Source organism: Callospermophilus lateralis, chromosome 1, assembly GCF_048772815.1.
Source record: "Callospermophilus lateralis isolate mCalLat2 chromosome 1, mCalLat2.hap1, whole genome shotgun sequence".
Taxonomy (NCBI): domain Eukaryota; kingdom Metazoa; phylum Chordata; class Mammalia; order Rodentia; family Sciuridae; genus Callospermophilus; species Callospermophilus lateralis.
Window position 1 is genome coordinate 146,187,433 of NC_135305.1, and position 14,804 is coordinate 146,202,236.

Genomic DNA, 14,804 nt, shown 5'->3' on the forward strand with positions numbered 1-14,804 from the left:
CCAGAGGCTGAGTAGTTATAAAGAAAAGAGGTTTATCTAGGTCACCTGTGACCTAGGGCAATGGAGCCTGCCGTCTGTTGGGTGCAGGATGGGCGACCTGCAGCCCCCCAGGTAATGGGAAGTGGTTGGGAGAGAGGAGCCCACCAGTGTCTGTGGGTCTACCCAACAGCGCCTCCTGGAGCTCAGGAGTGGAAATGCAGGCAAAATCCTCAGCCTCCAGGCCCTGAGCCATCCTGAGAGAGGACACTGATCTTGCTTCCAGAACCTTCTCCTATCCTTTTTCTCATTCTCTGTTAATTCTAAGTCTTCGGGGATCTCTTCTGGCCTTCTCTTCTTAGCTGTTGCCTTCTGTCAGGCAACCATGATCTCTGGCTTGGACCACAGTAAGAGCCTCCTCACGGACCTGCTTCTTGCTTTCCCTCTGCAGACCAGCTCCTCTCTGAAGCCAGGGGATGCTCTGGAACACAAGGACCACCGTGTCACTCCTGCTCTGGAACTCTCAATAGCTCCCCGTGGCCCTCAGGACAAAGTCCTGACTCCGTGCCATGTTCTACAAAGTCCTGCTCAGGCGTCTCTCCCACCACCATCGACTACGCACCCCCCACTCTGGCCATGCTGAGCTGTGCGTCTCCTGACTCTGTGTCCCTCTCTGCTGTCCCCGGGATGTGCACATTTCTGTTCCTTCCTATGCAGCGCCGTCACCTTCAACTTTGAGACCTGCTGCCCACCCTGAGGAGTCACCTTGGACATGTCTTCCTTCCACAACACCTACCCTGTAGGTGTTGGACCCGTTTTTATTTGCCATGGTGTTCTGAGTGCCTAGCACAGAGCCAGGTACATAGTAGGTGGTTAATAAGTGCTTGCTAAATGTATGAATACAACCACACCAGCTCCCTGCCACTTATGGAATCTGATTTAACTAGTGTTTGGTGGGCAAATCTCTCCTGACCTGTTCCATCTTTCCTACCTAACCTCGTTCCCCTTTACCCCTAATATGTACCCTCACACGGCCGATGTCTTCTCATTGTCCTGCTTGGCCACAACCCTCTCCTGATGGCCACAGCTTCTGCTACGCTGTCCTCTGTGGGCCCTGGGAGTCTGTTTCCCCTGCCCTCTGCTCGTCCAGGCCAACTCACGCCCTGAGCCCTTTACCTACCTTTGGTGCCTGTGTCAGCCAGTTTGCTTTACTACAATGAAATGCCTGAAGCCAATCACTTAGCAAAGAAAAAACACTATATCTTTCGTTCCCCGTTTTGGCGCTTCGAAGGCATTGTGCCTGTGTCAGCTCAGTTCTGATCGGGGTGGTGGGGAGCAATGGCAGGACCATGTGTCACAGCGAGTCACAAGTCCAGAAGCAGAGAGAGGGAGAGGGGACTAGCTAGGGTCCCACACCCCCAGTGACCTAAGGACCTTGCATAAAGACGCACCTCTTTAAGGTCCACGGCACCTCCCAATACTGCCACCCTGGGGACCAAGCCTTCACATGTGGATCCCTGAGGGACACTGCCCACGTGCAAGCCCATGTGTCCAGGGGTGGAGAGGGTCTGGCTGAGAGGACAGGTTGAGGGTAATGCCGTGGCTCAGGGGGTCACAGCCTCAACAAGCGCCCAGAGGTGGGACAAGTCTGTCCTGGACGGAGAACCGTCCTGGGCCAGGCTCACACGCACATCTCACTTAAGCTGGTCACACGTGTCATGGTGACATTTTACTGCAGCCGAGATGCCAGGTGCTGGGGTCAGATGCCTGGACTCGGAGCACAGCTCCTCCAACGACCTGCCAGTGACCCTTCATGATGGACACTTGCTACCCTTCTGGTCCCCAGAGGGACACCAGTGGGACAGGCACCCACCCCCTGGGCTCCTTGGGAGATGCTTGGAACCGTGCTCGGCTCGGTAGACATTAGCTATTATGAGAGTCTCCAACTGTCCCGGTGGAAGCCGCCAGCCACACGTAGCTATTTCCATTTAGATTCATTAAAATTCAGCAAAATGAAGGATCCCGTTCCTCATCACCTTAATGGATGTGTCAGGTGCTCAGCAGTCAGGGAGTTGGAAGGTGTAGATGGGAAGTCCCCGTCACGGGGGAGGTCTGCTGAGGAAGGACACGTAAGGGGCAGGAGAGCTGGGGCGGTGGGTGGCGCCGTAGTTTGGATCTGGGATAACCCCCAGCGGCCCGTGGGCTGAGGCTTGGTTGTCAGCCTGCGGTGCTGTGGGAGGTGGTGGGGTGGGCCTTTAAGAGGTGGGGCTTATGGGAGGAAGTCAGGTGATCAGAGGCATGCCCTTGGGGACACTGGGGACCCCAGCTCCTTCTCTCTTGCTTCTTGGCTACCGTGAGGTAAAGAGGCTTCCTCCATGTGCTTCTACCATAATGTGCTACCGCGGGCACAAAGCAACATGGCCAAGGGACCGTGGGCTGAAATCTCTGAAGCCATAAGTCAAACTAAACCTTTCCTCCTTTTAAAATCGATTATCTCAGGTGTTTTGTCACAGTCTTGGAAAACGGACTTAGACAAGAAGACAGGGTGAGAAATCTCCTCTTGTCCATTTGGAATTTTCATCGTGCACATTTATTACTCAGCAGAGCCTGAAAACAAAGCACACGGCAAACAGTCCTGTCAAGGAGAGACTGGGGCTCAGAGAAGGTTTGAGACCACAGCACGGGATGGTGGCCAAGCCGAGGCTGGAGTGCAGGGCCTGAACTCTTGACTACCAGGCAGCAGACAGGGGGCTCAAACGGAAGCGTGGAGCCCACAGGCAGGTGATGTTCCAGAGTCTGGCCCTGGAGACTCCAGGGAGCCCTTACGATCCTGTCAGTCACGAGGCCCTTCTCCTGACAGATCCCTGGGCCCTGCAAACACTTGGCAGAAAAACAAGAGGCGCCCAAACCTGATAACAGAGGGTGTGGCAGGTGGCGGGAGGGCCTGCGGGAGTATTCATGAGGCTGCCGCGTGGCACTCTCCAGATTTCCTGACTGTCCCGCGGTGAGGACTCCCTGTCACTTTGCCCCCAGTCTTGAAAGCAAGTGCGCGCAGTGGCTGCAGCTGGTGTCTTGTTCAGGGGCCACGGTGTCAGAACTGAGCCCGGAGCCTGCTGGGCAGCCTGCAGCGGGCGCCTGAGCTCCTTCTGCAGCGTGGTGGCTGCGGGGAGGTCCCCACTGACACGGGGGCTGGAATCCAGAGCCCAGAGGAGGGGGATGGGGGGGCGGCAGGCTGGGGAGGACCCGGTGTGACCCAGCACGAAGGGACGCTGGGTGGTCAAAGGGTATGTGATTCGACCTGGGAGACAGACGGGGCTGTCCCCGTCCCCAGCTGTTAGAGTGGGAGCCAGGCCTTCTGTGAGGCGGGGGTCCACCGAGGCCGCGTGAGGGGTGCAGGGAAGGTGGAGTGGGGCCATTCCCGGGTCTGCAGGTCAGGGTCCAGGGCAGGTTGTTTGGGGAGAGAAGAGGAAACAGAGGGCCCTGGAAGCCTGGAGGGGTGGAGGTCCTGGGCCAGTGCTGGGCTGGGCAGTTCCCCAGGACCCTGCAGCTCACGGCTGCTCTGCTGACCCCCAGCTCCGGGACCTGAGAACGGGCTCTTTGCCGGTGATAGAACTTTGCTAGGTTCCCGAACGCTCTCCACCGCGGCTGAAACCCCAGGGGACTGTCCCTTCCCCTCCTCAGGCCACCCCTTTGGAACCTCTTCCATCATTTGTCCACTTTGGTCTTGAAGCCCTGCCCTGAGCGCCCGCCACTAGCCCGTTTAACCAGCTGTTCATCCCACACCGCCCCATCAACCGGACAGCCGGTCAGTCAACAGGCTGGAGGTCCAGTCAGCCAGCTGACCACCCAGCCCACGGCCCGACCAGCCAGAGGCCAACCAAGGAGCCAAGCAAGGAGCCCAGATTGACCGGGGTCAGGCAGAGCCACGCCATGACCAGACCCGAGCTGGCCGAGGACTTGGCCTTCCCGTCTGGTTGGCCCTCGCCCCGCAATCACCTCTCTGCACACTGCTGGGCCTGTAGAGCAGCGGTCTGCAAAGTGGGTTCCGTGGGGCCCGGGTTCCGTGGAAGCGTCCTGGGAGCGCTTTGGGCTGTGCGTGGCAGCCGGCGGAGCGGGGCGGGCAGGGCCTGGGACCCGCATCCTCACGGTCTCCCTCTCTCTTGTTTTATATATTGAGATTCGGGGTTCGATTCTGTCTGGAGGAAGAGTGTGATGTCTTGAGGTTGAAATCCACCTGAAGTGCTGAAGGTTGAGAACCAGCCCACTGGGTCACCTTCTGGGCAGTAGGTTGGAGACTGTGTCCCCGCGGGCCTGGGGGAGGCGTGGTGGAGGCCCTGGGCCTGGACCGGGCGTGACCGTGAGAGACGGCTGGCTGTGTCCCCCGGGGGTCCTGGGACACTGTGTCTGGGGCCGGATGCTCTGAGGAGCCCCGGGAGCCCTGCCCACAGGAGGGTCTGAGGGGCAGCAGCCCCTGGCCACGTTTCCCACGGTCCCAAGCACAGCTCGCCTCCGGTTCAGGGTTGGCGCGAATTTGCAAGCTCCTGGCAGGCGAGGAATGTCCTTGGACGCGGTGCCCACTAGGAACCGACTCCAAGAGATCTTCCGGCCGTGGCGGGGCCTCCCCATCTGCCTGTTCCTTGGAGTCTCCGCAGGGAAGGGAGCCTGCGTGGGAAGACAGAGTGAGTCACAGACACATCACCACCCAACCCTCAGAGACCCCGGGTGGGGCGTGGGGCGTGGGGCCAGGGACATCCTCTTGGGCTCCAAACCCTCAAAGTGGAAGAGTAGCCAAATCGGGTTCCCACTGCCAGAGAGAAATCAGAGCAGGGAGGCTGCACCTTGCCTTTGCTGTGTGGCCTTGGGCAAGTGGCTATACCTCTCTGAGCCTGTTTCCTGTTCTGTGCAAAATGGAGCTGGTTGGTGGCTATCACTGCAAAGCACATGGCCACAGGGGGATGTGTCTTCGTTCAGCGGCAAATGGCCACACAGGGAGTTTCTAGAAGAGCTGGGATTACCACTGAGGTTTCCAAGTTGACACCTCTTTCCTCAACCCTGTGGACAAGCCGGGGACATCTTTCTTGTCTTTCTCTCTCTTTGGGGGGTGTCTCCCTCAACGCCTGGGGCTGACGCAGGGGGCTCTTGATCTCCTTCCCCGCTCCCTGCCCCCACGCCAGCGGGTGTGGGTTTCGGTCTCTCCTGGGGAACATCAGCCGTCCCCACCGCCTGCCCGGGAGCTGAGCGCTGTCATTTATTCAGAAGCATCGCTGGGAGCGTTTGATGGATTGGTGACAGGCCAGCTCTGTTCTGTGGGCAGCCGATGGCCGCGCCGTCACAGTTTTAGGTGTTAGGAGCGCCATGGGAAGGTAGATCTCGTGCCTCGGGGGACCCTGGGACAACAGCTCTTGGGCCATGTCCTCCCACACCTTCACGCTCACCTGGCAAGAAGACAGTCCCTCTGGGCTGCCTTCCACCAGGCTACCGCGTGCGCACCCTGTGGGGGAAATCCGCTCCAGGATGGGAGGAGGTCCATTTTGGGGCCAGGAGGGGTCCTTATTCTGCGATCAGTCTGCTGGAGGAGAGTGAGTTCTTTGAGATCCCGTGGTCCAGCCGCTCACTAAGCCATAAAGAATCCAAGGGTCATGCTGGGTGTGGTGGCTCACGCCTGCCATCCCAGCAGCTGGGGAGGCTGAGGCAGGAGGATCGCCACTTCAAAGCCAGCCTCAGCCAAAGCGAGGCCCTGAGCAACTCAGGGAGACCCTGTCTCTAAATAAAATACAAAATAGGGCTGGGGATGGGGCTCAGTGGTCGAGTGCCCCTGAGGTCAATCCCTGATATCCCTCCCCCCACCCCCCAAAAGAATCTGAGGGTCAGAGTGGAGAAAGATCTTATCCTGGGCAACCAACCAGAAGGCTGCACCCTGACTTCTCCCCATCCCTCTTTTCTGCTGCAGTTGGGAATGAGCTGCACCGTGGAGAAAAAGAACTTTGGAGGAGATCCACATCTTCATGAGCTCTCCCAGTTTACAGAAAAAGAAACTAAGGTTCAGAGAGGACCCTGGCCCTCTGGGTTGTCAATTTCCCAGTCATTGAGGTTTTGTGCGGCTGCCCCTGGCACCCACCTCGGTGCGGAGAGCGTAAGGTGTGCAGGAGATATTCGTTGAATGAAGGGACAAGCGGTCATGAGCGCAAGATCTGGAGCTGGACAGGAGATTGAAGGCCCCCCTGGGGGACAGTGGCCGGCTTTACTCGGGGAAGACTCCCTGCGGCACCGTCCCATCCCACAGGTGGGACGCGGTGTCCCGGTCCGTGGAGACTTTTCTCATATGGGCTTTAAAGTTCACGAGGGAAAATGCAAAGAAGCTGTCACCCCCCACCCCCCACCCCCGCTGCTGAGCTCTGAGGGCATCTGTCATCTGTCCTACCCCTTCAAGGGGTGGCTACTGCCACAAAGTGGCCAGAAGCCCCCGTGCTGAGATGGGCTCCTGGGATGGAATGGAAACAGATCCAGAGGAGGCCCTGGGGAGCTGGAGGAGGGGCCAAGGCCGCAAGAGGAGGAGGGGAGGGGAGGCCAGCAGGGGAGGAGGGGAGGGAGGCCAGCCTCCGCCCTGGCAGACGGCGCCCGGGGATTAGCAGACGGAACACACCGTGAGGACATTATCTGGGCAAGGACCCTGCCCCAGCAGACACCGTGAACAGGAGGGCACCTAATTCCTGAGGGCTCAAGTCACCTTTTGCTTCACGGTAACAGACATTTCCTGACCACCTACTGTGTGCTGGGCTAGGCACCTTGGGAGTGAAGAGACAGGGGAGCAGGTGGTTAAGAAAGTAGACTCTGCCCAGGTCTCCGTCCTGGCTGGACCGTGTCTGGGCTGTGTGACTCTGGGTGACTCACTCACCGAGCCTCAGGTTACTGATCTATGAAGTCGGGGATGAGAGTGCACCCCACTCATGGAGTTAGGTCAAAGGACACAGGCTGTGGACAGGAGTCCAGCCAACACCTAGAGTCAACCTGGCCAGGCCCAGCCAGACCCACCAGCCCTGGCCCGCGGCCAATGTGTGTGTGAGAATCAGTGATGGTGGATTCGAGCTGCCGGATCCTGAGTGGCTTGTTACGCAGCATACGGCAGCCGAGCTGACCGATACAGAAGGCAACTGTGCTTGTTTTAATAGAAAGTAACGTGTTTGTTGCTCATTTCAGACTCAAGCAGACAGGCAGGAAGGGGTCCACGCGGACGTACTGTTACCAGCAAACAGATGAGGGAAGTCCTGGGACACAGGAGCCCAGGTGGAGAGGCAGGGGCCAGGCGGAAGACTTGAAGAATTCCAAGTGGTCTTAAGGCGTGGCGAGTTGCTGTGACGGTTACTTGTGTCCTGCACACAGGAGCCAGGGCCAAGTGACAGTCAGATGCCCTGATCTCAGAAAGCAGGAGACTCTCACAGACTCCAGAGGGGAGGCCTGGGGTCCTGCTGTGGGTGCTGGCCTCCCATAGCCTTGCCACGTGGGTGCTGCCAAGAGGGCCCTCTACACCCAGGGCACAAACACAGACTCAGCCGCCCCCTTGGGACCGTGTGGGACCCCAGAAGGAAAGTTCTGTGGACAGACAGCACCCCATTAGCATCTCCCACAGCCTTAGGGAAGGATCTCTGGCCCTGCAAAGGCAGGACAATGACCCCCACCCCCTCCCCTGCAGTTATTTGCTGACTCTCATGACATTACTAGCCCAAGACAGGGGGTCAGTAATTGGCGTCCACGTGGTCTTGTGGGCCACTCTGGCCTCAGTATCCTCATCTGTCCAAAGGGTGGAAGGTACCTCATATGTTCATCTGGATGATAATTGAGAGTGACCCAAGGTCACACCCACTTCAGGACCTTTTCCTTGGCAGTACCCCCTGGTACAGTCCACCCTGAGACTTTGACAGCTGGTGATAACTCATCACTCGGAAATCAAACAATACCTCCTCAGTAAGCCAACCGTGACTTCTCATGGTATGGCTGCCTGAGTATGCTCACCACACCCCCTTATCTATTCACCTTTTAGCACTTCCCACTACCTGAAATGATCTCATGGACACCACACCTATGTTCATTGCTCGTCTGCTCTGAGGGACTGTGTGGACATGTCCATATGACGAGCATGTGTTATAGCACATACACAGGACAGGGCCTGGCCAATAGTAGCTGCTCACTTAATCTTGTTCGAATGAACAAATAAACAGAAAGGTGAAGGCAAATTGTCTAATGCAAGCAGGTGTGCTGTGGATATATACTTCCTTTCACTGCCTCATCTGAGACCGCCCAGAGAATCTGGTGTATTCTTCTGGTTCTCATTGCTGTAATAAAACAGCTGAGGTTGGGAACATTATAAAGAAAAGAGGTTTATTAGAACACAGTTTTGGAGGCCAAAGGTCCTGAATCCATCCAGCCTTTGGTCTGGGCCCTTTGGCTGGGTCACATTTTGGCAGATGGCACCATGGCAGGAGTGAGTGTGAGAGAGAACACATGGTGATCCCGGGAAGCCAAGAGAGATGCGCGGGTCAGTCTTGCCCTTTTATAATGACTTAGTCTTTCAAGAACCAGCTCACTCTTCCAGGCCAGTTCAGTGCCCCCCGACCTGGTCTCCCTGCACTAAGCCCCACCTCCATCACCACATCCAGGACAGGGAACCCTTGGGAAGCTTTTGTCCACGCTCCAGGCAGGTCCCTCTCAGAGGTCACTGCGGGCACCGTGTGCTCCGTGGGAGGCTCTCGGACGCATCTGGGTGGATGACGGATGTAGCTTTTCAAAGCACGTGGGGCCGTTTTCTATCAATCAGGAGATTTTATATTGAAAAAAAAAAGGGCACATTTTCAAAAAGAAAAGGGAAATTTTGCCAAAGCCAGATCTGCCTTTCTGCCTTTCTGGGAGGAAGGACTGCCACTGAGTGGCCACCACCGTGGAGTCGGGAGGGACATAGGCGCCCACTTGGCCCCAGGTCCCCTGCTCCTCTCAGTGGCCTGTGCCCCGTCCACCTGTTCCTGTGACCCGCCAGCATGGACATCCCTGGATTCATTCTTTCCTGGTCCTGCTGAAAGGCCAGGGCCACTCCTCTGTCCCCTTCCCTGTTGAGCCACAGCTACTCCCTCAAGAGTGCACTGTCCTGCGGGGCAGCCCCCTAGCTTGCAGCTCCCAGCCCGCGCTCGCCCTTGGAGATCAGATCCTCAACTCTGTGCACTGGATGCTCCAGGATCGAGGGGTTGATGAGGAGGGAAGCCTTGGCTGGGCCTCCCGGGCCGTTTGGATCTCTGATGTCTCCAATTTCCCTGCTTCTTCTCTGGCCCCAGATGGGGGACCTGGGCGGGGCTGCTGGGCACAGATGGCTTGCTATTCAGACAACCACGACCCAGCACCCCTCCCCCAGCCCTCCTCTTTCTTTTCTAGATCTGCCCCATGTGCTGGAGGTGAGTGGTGTCGCCCCCCCACCGTCCCCGTCCCCCCCACGACCCCCCATCCTCCCCATTCCCCAATCCTCTCCAGCCACGCCCAGCACCACCAGAGTGGGGGAGGAATGTGGGGCAGAGGGAGCCTGGGGAGAGGTGTCCCTGCTCTTGGTTCCCCTGAAGAAGCATTAGAAATGCAGACTTTGGGCTCTGACCACTGCTAAATCAGAGCCGTGTGTGTCAGTGAGTGTGTGTGTGTGTGTGTGTGTGTGTGTGGTGCTGGGATTGAACCCAGGGCCTTGTGCACACAAGGCAAGCACTCTACCAACTGAGCTGTGTCCCCGGCCCCAGAAGCCGTGTTTTAATTGGTGTGGCCAGAGCCCCTCTCTGTCTGTCTGGGCTGCAGTTCTTTCTCTGGGAGAAGCCGTCCCCCAACGTGGGCATTCTGCAGCGCATACACTGGTATATAACTTCAGAAGAACAAGTGGCCCCTGGCAAATTCCGTATTACCCATCAATAAAACAGAAGGGAAAACGATTCGCAAAACCACACTGGGACCTGATTCGCACCACCCCCAGCCCCACCTCTAGAGCCCAGCCAGCCAGCACTGGGTTTTGCAGATTCCAGTCCTCGAATCCTTTGTAGGACAGGGTTAGGTTCTTGCTGAGACTTGGACTCCCCTGGGGACATTTAAATATTGCTCACTAGAGATTTTTAAAACCAATTTAATTGACACACAATAATTGTACCTATGTCTGGGGTGCAGAGCTGCTTTGCTACATACACGGTGCGACGATCGCATTGGGGTGATAAGCAAACCCACCACCTCAAACGCTTATCTTCTCTGCACTGAGAACTTGCCGAATGCGCTCTTCTGCTATTTCAAAGTGGAGGTACATTATTGCAGAATATAGTCACCCTATTGTGCAAGAGAACGTCACATCTTGCTCCTGTCCATCTGCAACATGGGACCTGCTGGCCATCCTCCCCTCATCCCCTTCTGCCCCCCAACCTCTGGCGATCGCCCTTCTGGGAGATCCATTTCAGGTCCCACCCAAGCGAGAGCAGGGGCCACTTGTCTTCCTGAGCCTGGTGGCTTTGCGTAACCAACCGCCTTCCTGATTGGTCCACGCTGTCATGAATGACATGAGAGAGTCTAAAGAAATCGGCCTGGGTGTGAAAGGGGGCGTGGCTTAGCAGCAGCTGGGCGTGACCTGGGAGTGAAAGGGGCGTGGTCTAGTCGCAGTTGGGCGTGGCCTGGGAGTGGAAGGGGCGTGGCTTAACCACAGTTGGGTGTGGCCTGGGCGCAGCGGAGATTTTAAAAGCTCCCCAGATCCCAGCTGCAGCCAGGACTGACAACCGCTGTTACAACTTCAGGCCTCCTTGAAAGGTCCCAGGGGACAAAATCACTCTTTCAAATCGCACAAGGAGGAGGCTGAGGCTGGAGACCCACAGGGCAGCCTCTCCCTTTTCCCCTCGTGTTGGAATTGGACAGCGGCGTCCGTGCGGAAGGACGAGAAGGATTGCATTAGGGGACAAGACCTGAAATACACACCTTGGAGTCCCAGCGTCCCCGTCCGGGGGAGATGCAGGCCTGCGAGCAGCTGGGAGGTGGCCGTCCACGGGCTGCCTAGGCGAGCACCGGCCCTTCACGCCCCGCTCTCTCTCCACCTCCCCACTTCAGGCCTCCTGCTTTCTTGGATCTCAACCCGTGGGTCCCTTCTCTGGCCACCCTCAGGGAAGGCGGGTTTCCCTTGTTGCATATATTCAAAGAATGGGGCTCTCGGCAGAGCCGGGCTGGCAGGTGGGTGCTGAGGCATGGAAGGCTGGGGACCCTCCTGGGGCTGGAAGCTCGTGGTGTTGGCTTCAGATCTGGGGGGCCCTCGCTGTGTTCCAGAACACGACACCGGACTTACTAACATCGCAACTAATGAGCCCATGCACGGCTCGTCCAGGTCCCTAAGGTGCCACACTTGGGGGAGGGTTCTCCTTCCCGCGTCCTCTAGGCACCCGGGAGGTACTGGGTCGACCCTGCGGTGTGCACTGAGGCATAGCTGGCTTTCGTGGGTCAATAATTTTCCAATAATTAGACTTCCGTGCTCCTATGTCTTGTGGTTTAAATATGACTCAGTTATACCTCTGTTGCTAAAGTGACTGCATACGTAAGCCCTCAAAAATTGGCTTTTAACAGTGCTGGGCTACTGTGGATTTGTGCTATTTAGGTAACTTGCAATCTACTTTCAGGACAATATAATTACATGGCTGGGTTATTTTTAATTTCATGGGGCAGAATTTCTCAAGCTTCAGTCATTCCAATGCCACCTTTCTGATTTTCTTCTCTATGGTGTGGTGAATTTAATATTTTCCTTTAAATCTACCCACTAAAAATATATGTAAACGTCCTTATTAAAAATATCAGTAAATGTAGCTCAAAAGGAAACTTATATGACCACAGAAAATAGAAAATCAGGTATTGCAGCATTGCTCGGGTAGACGGTGACCATAAAATATTCAGCTTTCACATAAACGATGAGAACTAGAACAAAGCTGTTCAGTGTCCACTTGGTACCGCTGCCCTGCCCTAGGCTTTGAGGCTGTTTCGTCATAGAGGGAGACCAGCAAGTGTTGGAGAAGGTGTTAAAACCCATCAGCACCAAATTGAGACTTTGGATAGGTCTAATCAGAAGGACTGAAAAAGAACTGAAAAAGAGAATAACTTTCTCACACTCTCATTCAATATTTCCTGAGCAGATATGTCACAACGAACCCCACTAATGCACTAATAAAAACATACAAAATGTTTATTTAGTGTCTAGCCCTTGTCATAGGAGATCATTTTATCGTGTAAACTTATTTGCATGAGCCCAGTGTGGTGGCACCCGCCTGTAATCCCATTGGCTCAGGAGGCTGAGGCAGGAGGATCTCGAGTTCAAATCCAGCCTCAGCAATTTAGCAAGGCAATAAGCAACTCAGTGAGACTCTGTCACTAAATAAAAAACATAAAAAATGGCTGGGGATGCAGCTTGGTATTTAAATGCCCTGGTTGAATGCCCTTGGGCTCAATCCCTGATACATTTAAAGAAAGAAAGAAAGAAAGAAAGAAAGCTCATTTGCATGAACTCACTCATAGTTACTCTTGTCCAAGTCAATAGCAATTTTAAGTTTGGCCTTCAGTTTACTGCAATTTATTTTTATTTTTCCTCTGGTTCTCTCTTAGAGCCAGATCAAAAGGGTGGAGATTGGGTGAGTCCTGAGATCTTTTGTTCTGCCCAAACTGGTGAGTTCAAACTGCTGACAGCCCCAGAGCCTTTGAAGTGGAACTGTCCGGAGTTGGAAGTCTGCCTTTATCATCTGTTTGCTCTCTGATCTTGTGCAGAGCACTTCACTTCTCTAAGCCCACATCTTCTTAGCTGCAAAATGCAGTCCTGCAAGACTTACATAAAAGCATTCTGTGGGGATCCCCTACCACAGGACCGGTGATCCATAATTGATGGTTATTGCCCATTCTGTAAGCTCAAGACAGCTGGACACTGTCTCTCTTATTGCCATAACACTAGCACCCGGCACCTGGTTGATGGTCAATTAAAAAAATCTCACACTTGAGGCACATATGTCTGTATTCCTGGTGATTCTGGGAGGCTGAGATAGAAGGATTGCGAGTTGGAGGCCAGCCTCAGCAGTTAAGCAAGACTCTGTCTCAAATAAATAAATAAAAATGAATAAAAAGAGCTAGAGATGTAGCTCAGCGGTATAGTGCCTTTGAGTCCAATCCCCGGTATATAAAAAAGAAAAAGACTCACACTTGAGGAAGTTCAAGGTTGCAGAGGGCGGGGAACGCTGCAGGCTCAGGAGGGCTTCTGGAGAAATCTCCTCTTAGGTGGTTGAAGAGTATCAACTTAGACATTGCCTCTGGGGGCAGAACAGCTCGTGAGATTCCTGGGGGGCAGGTGCTGTGCTGAGGAGTCAATAGGAAGGGCTTCAAACTGTCCCACGGATGGTAAAAATGAAGACAGCAGGTGTTTATTTACCCTAGTCCATTGGGGCTAGAAGGACAGAGAGAACCGACATCTGGAGAGAGGAGGTGACTCGACTAAGGGGTGCAGTTTGTTTGAAGCCAGCAGATGCTTGAACCCCTGTCCTCGGATGGCTTGTCCAGCACTCCGCTCCCACGTCGCCTCCAGTCCTGTCTGCCTCCTCCACCGCTGTCATATAATGAGAAGCAGCTGGGTTTTCTTTCCAGAACTTTACAAAGCCCCCATCTTCATCTCCTTCCTTTCTGGGAATCAATCTGCATTCAACGCCGGCACCTGCACACAGCAGGGGAAGCTGGGAGTCTCCTTGCGTGCCCACAGGGCCAAGCTGCTATCCCGGGGGTGTGCGGTCAGGGTGTGCACAACAGAGGGAGCGCCAAGCCTAACGGACTCCGGGAGGGCGGGGCCTGATGTCTCCCCTGGGTCTCATCTGCTGGATTAAACGATGCTGATCCCTGAATATTAAGCAACATGAATAAGAAATAGGGAAAAAGGAAAAAGAATTAAGAAAAACAGCAATTGGAATCCCACTCCTAGAGATGGCCACTGCTGACCCCTAGCCCCATTTCCTTCCAGTTCTTTTCTCTGAATATGTAAAATCATTTATATTTCCCCTTCTCCCACCCCAGTAAGTTCACAACTGATGCATAGGGCTTGGTCCTCGCTTTAATCTCCCTTGCCTATTCTGACCATTGACTCGTGTTAATAAAGGTTTTTATTATTATTATTATTATTATTTATTCATGGACTTGGAGAAAATAAATAATTTTTATATTAAAAGTGATACAACCACATTTTGAAGTAAATGTGAAACGGGCCTCAATTTTGTAAATACATTACAAGGCTTCAAAGAGAATTTAAAGATTTCGAAAGTGTGCTGGTGGTGTGGGCTCCCTCCAGAGCCTCGAGTTAGGCTGTCACAGTCTGTGCTCTTTGAGGGGGTAGGTGGGAGAAGTATCGGGCTATTATAAGACGTTTTATCACCAAGCAACACATATGTAACAGGTTATATATATATATGTTTAATACATTATATAGGTTTAATATGATCTGTATTTATATTTTGTGAAATGCAATATACTTAATATATAATAGCTTTATTGAGATTTAGTTTACATACCATCCAATTCAGCCATTGAGAATATACATTTCAATGGGTTTTAGTAGGTTCACAAAATCATGCTATCAATGACACAATTTTAGAATGTTTTCATTGCTTCCAAAAGAATCCCTGAATCCCTGCATGCCTTAGCAACCTTGATCTACTTTGTTTCTGTATATTTGCCTGTACTTGTTTTTATTATTATTATTATTATTATTATTATTATTATTATTATTATTATTATTATTTTGCAGTGAGGGTTGAAGTCAGGGCTACTCT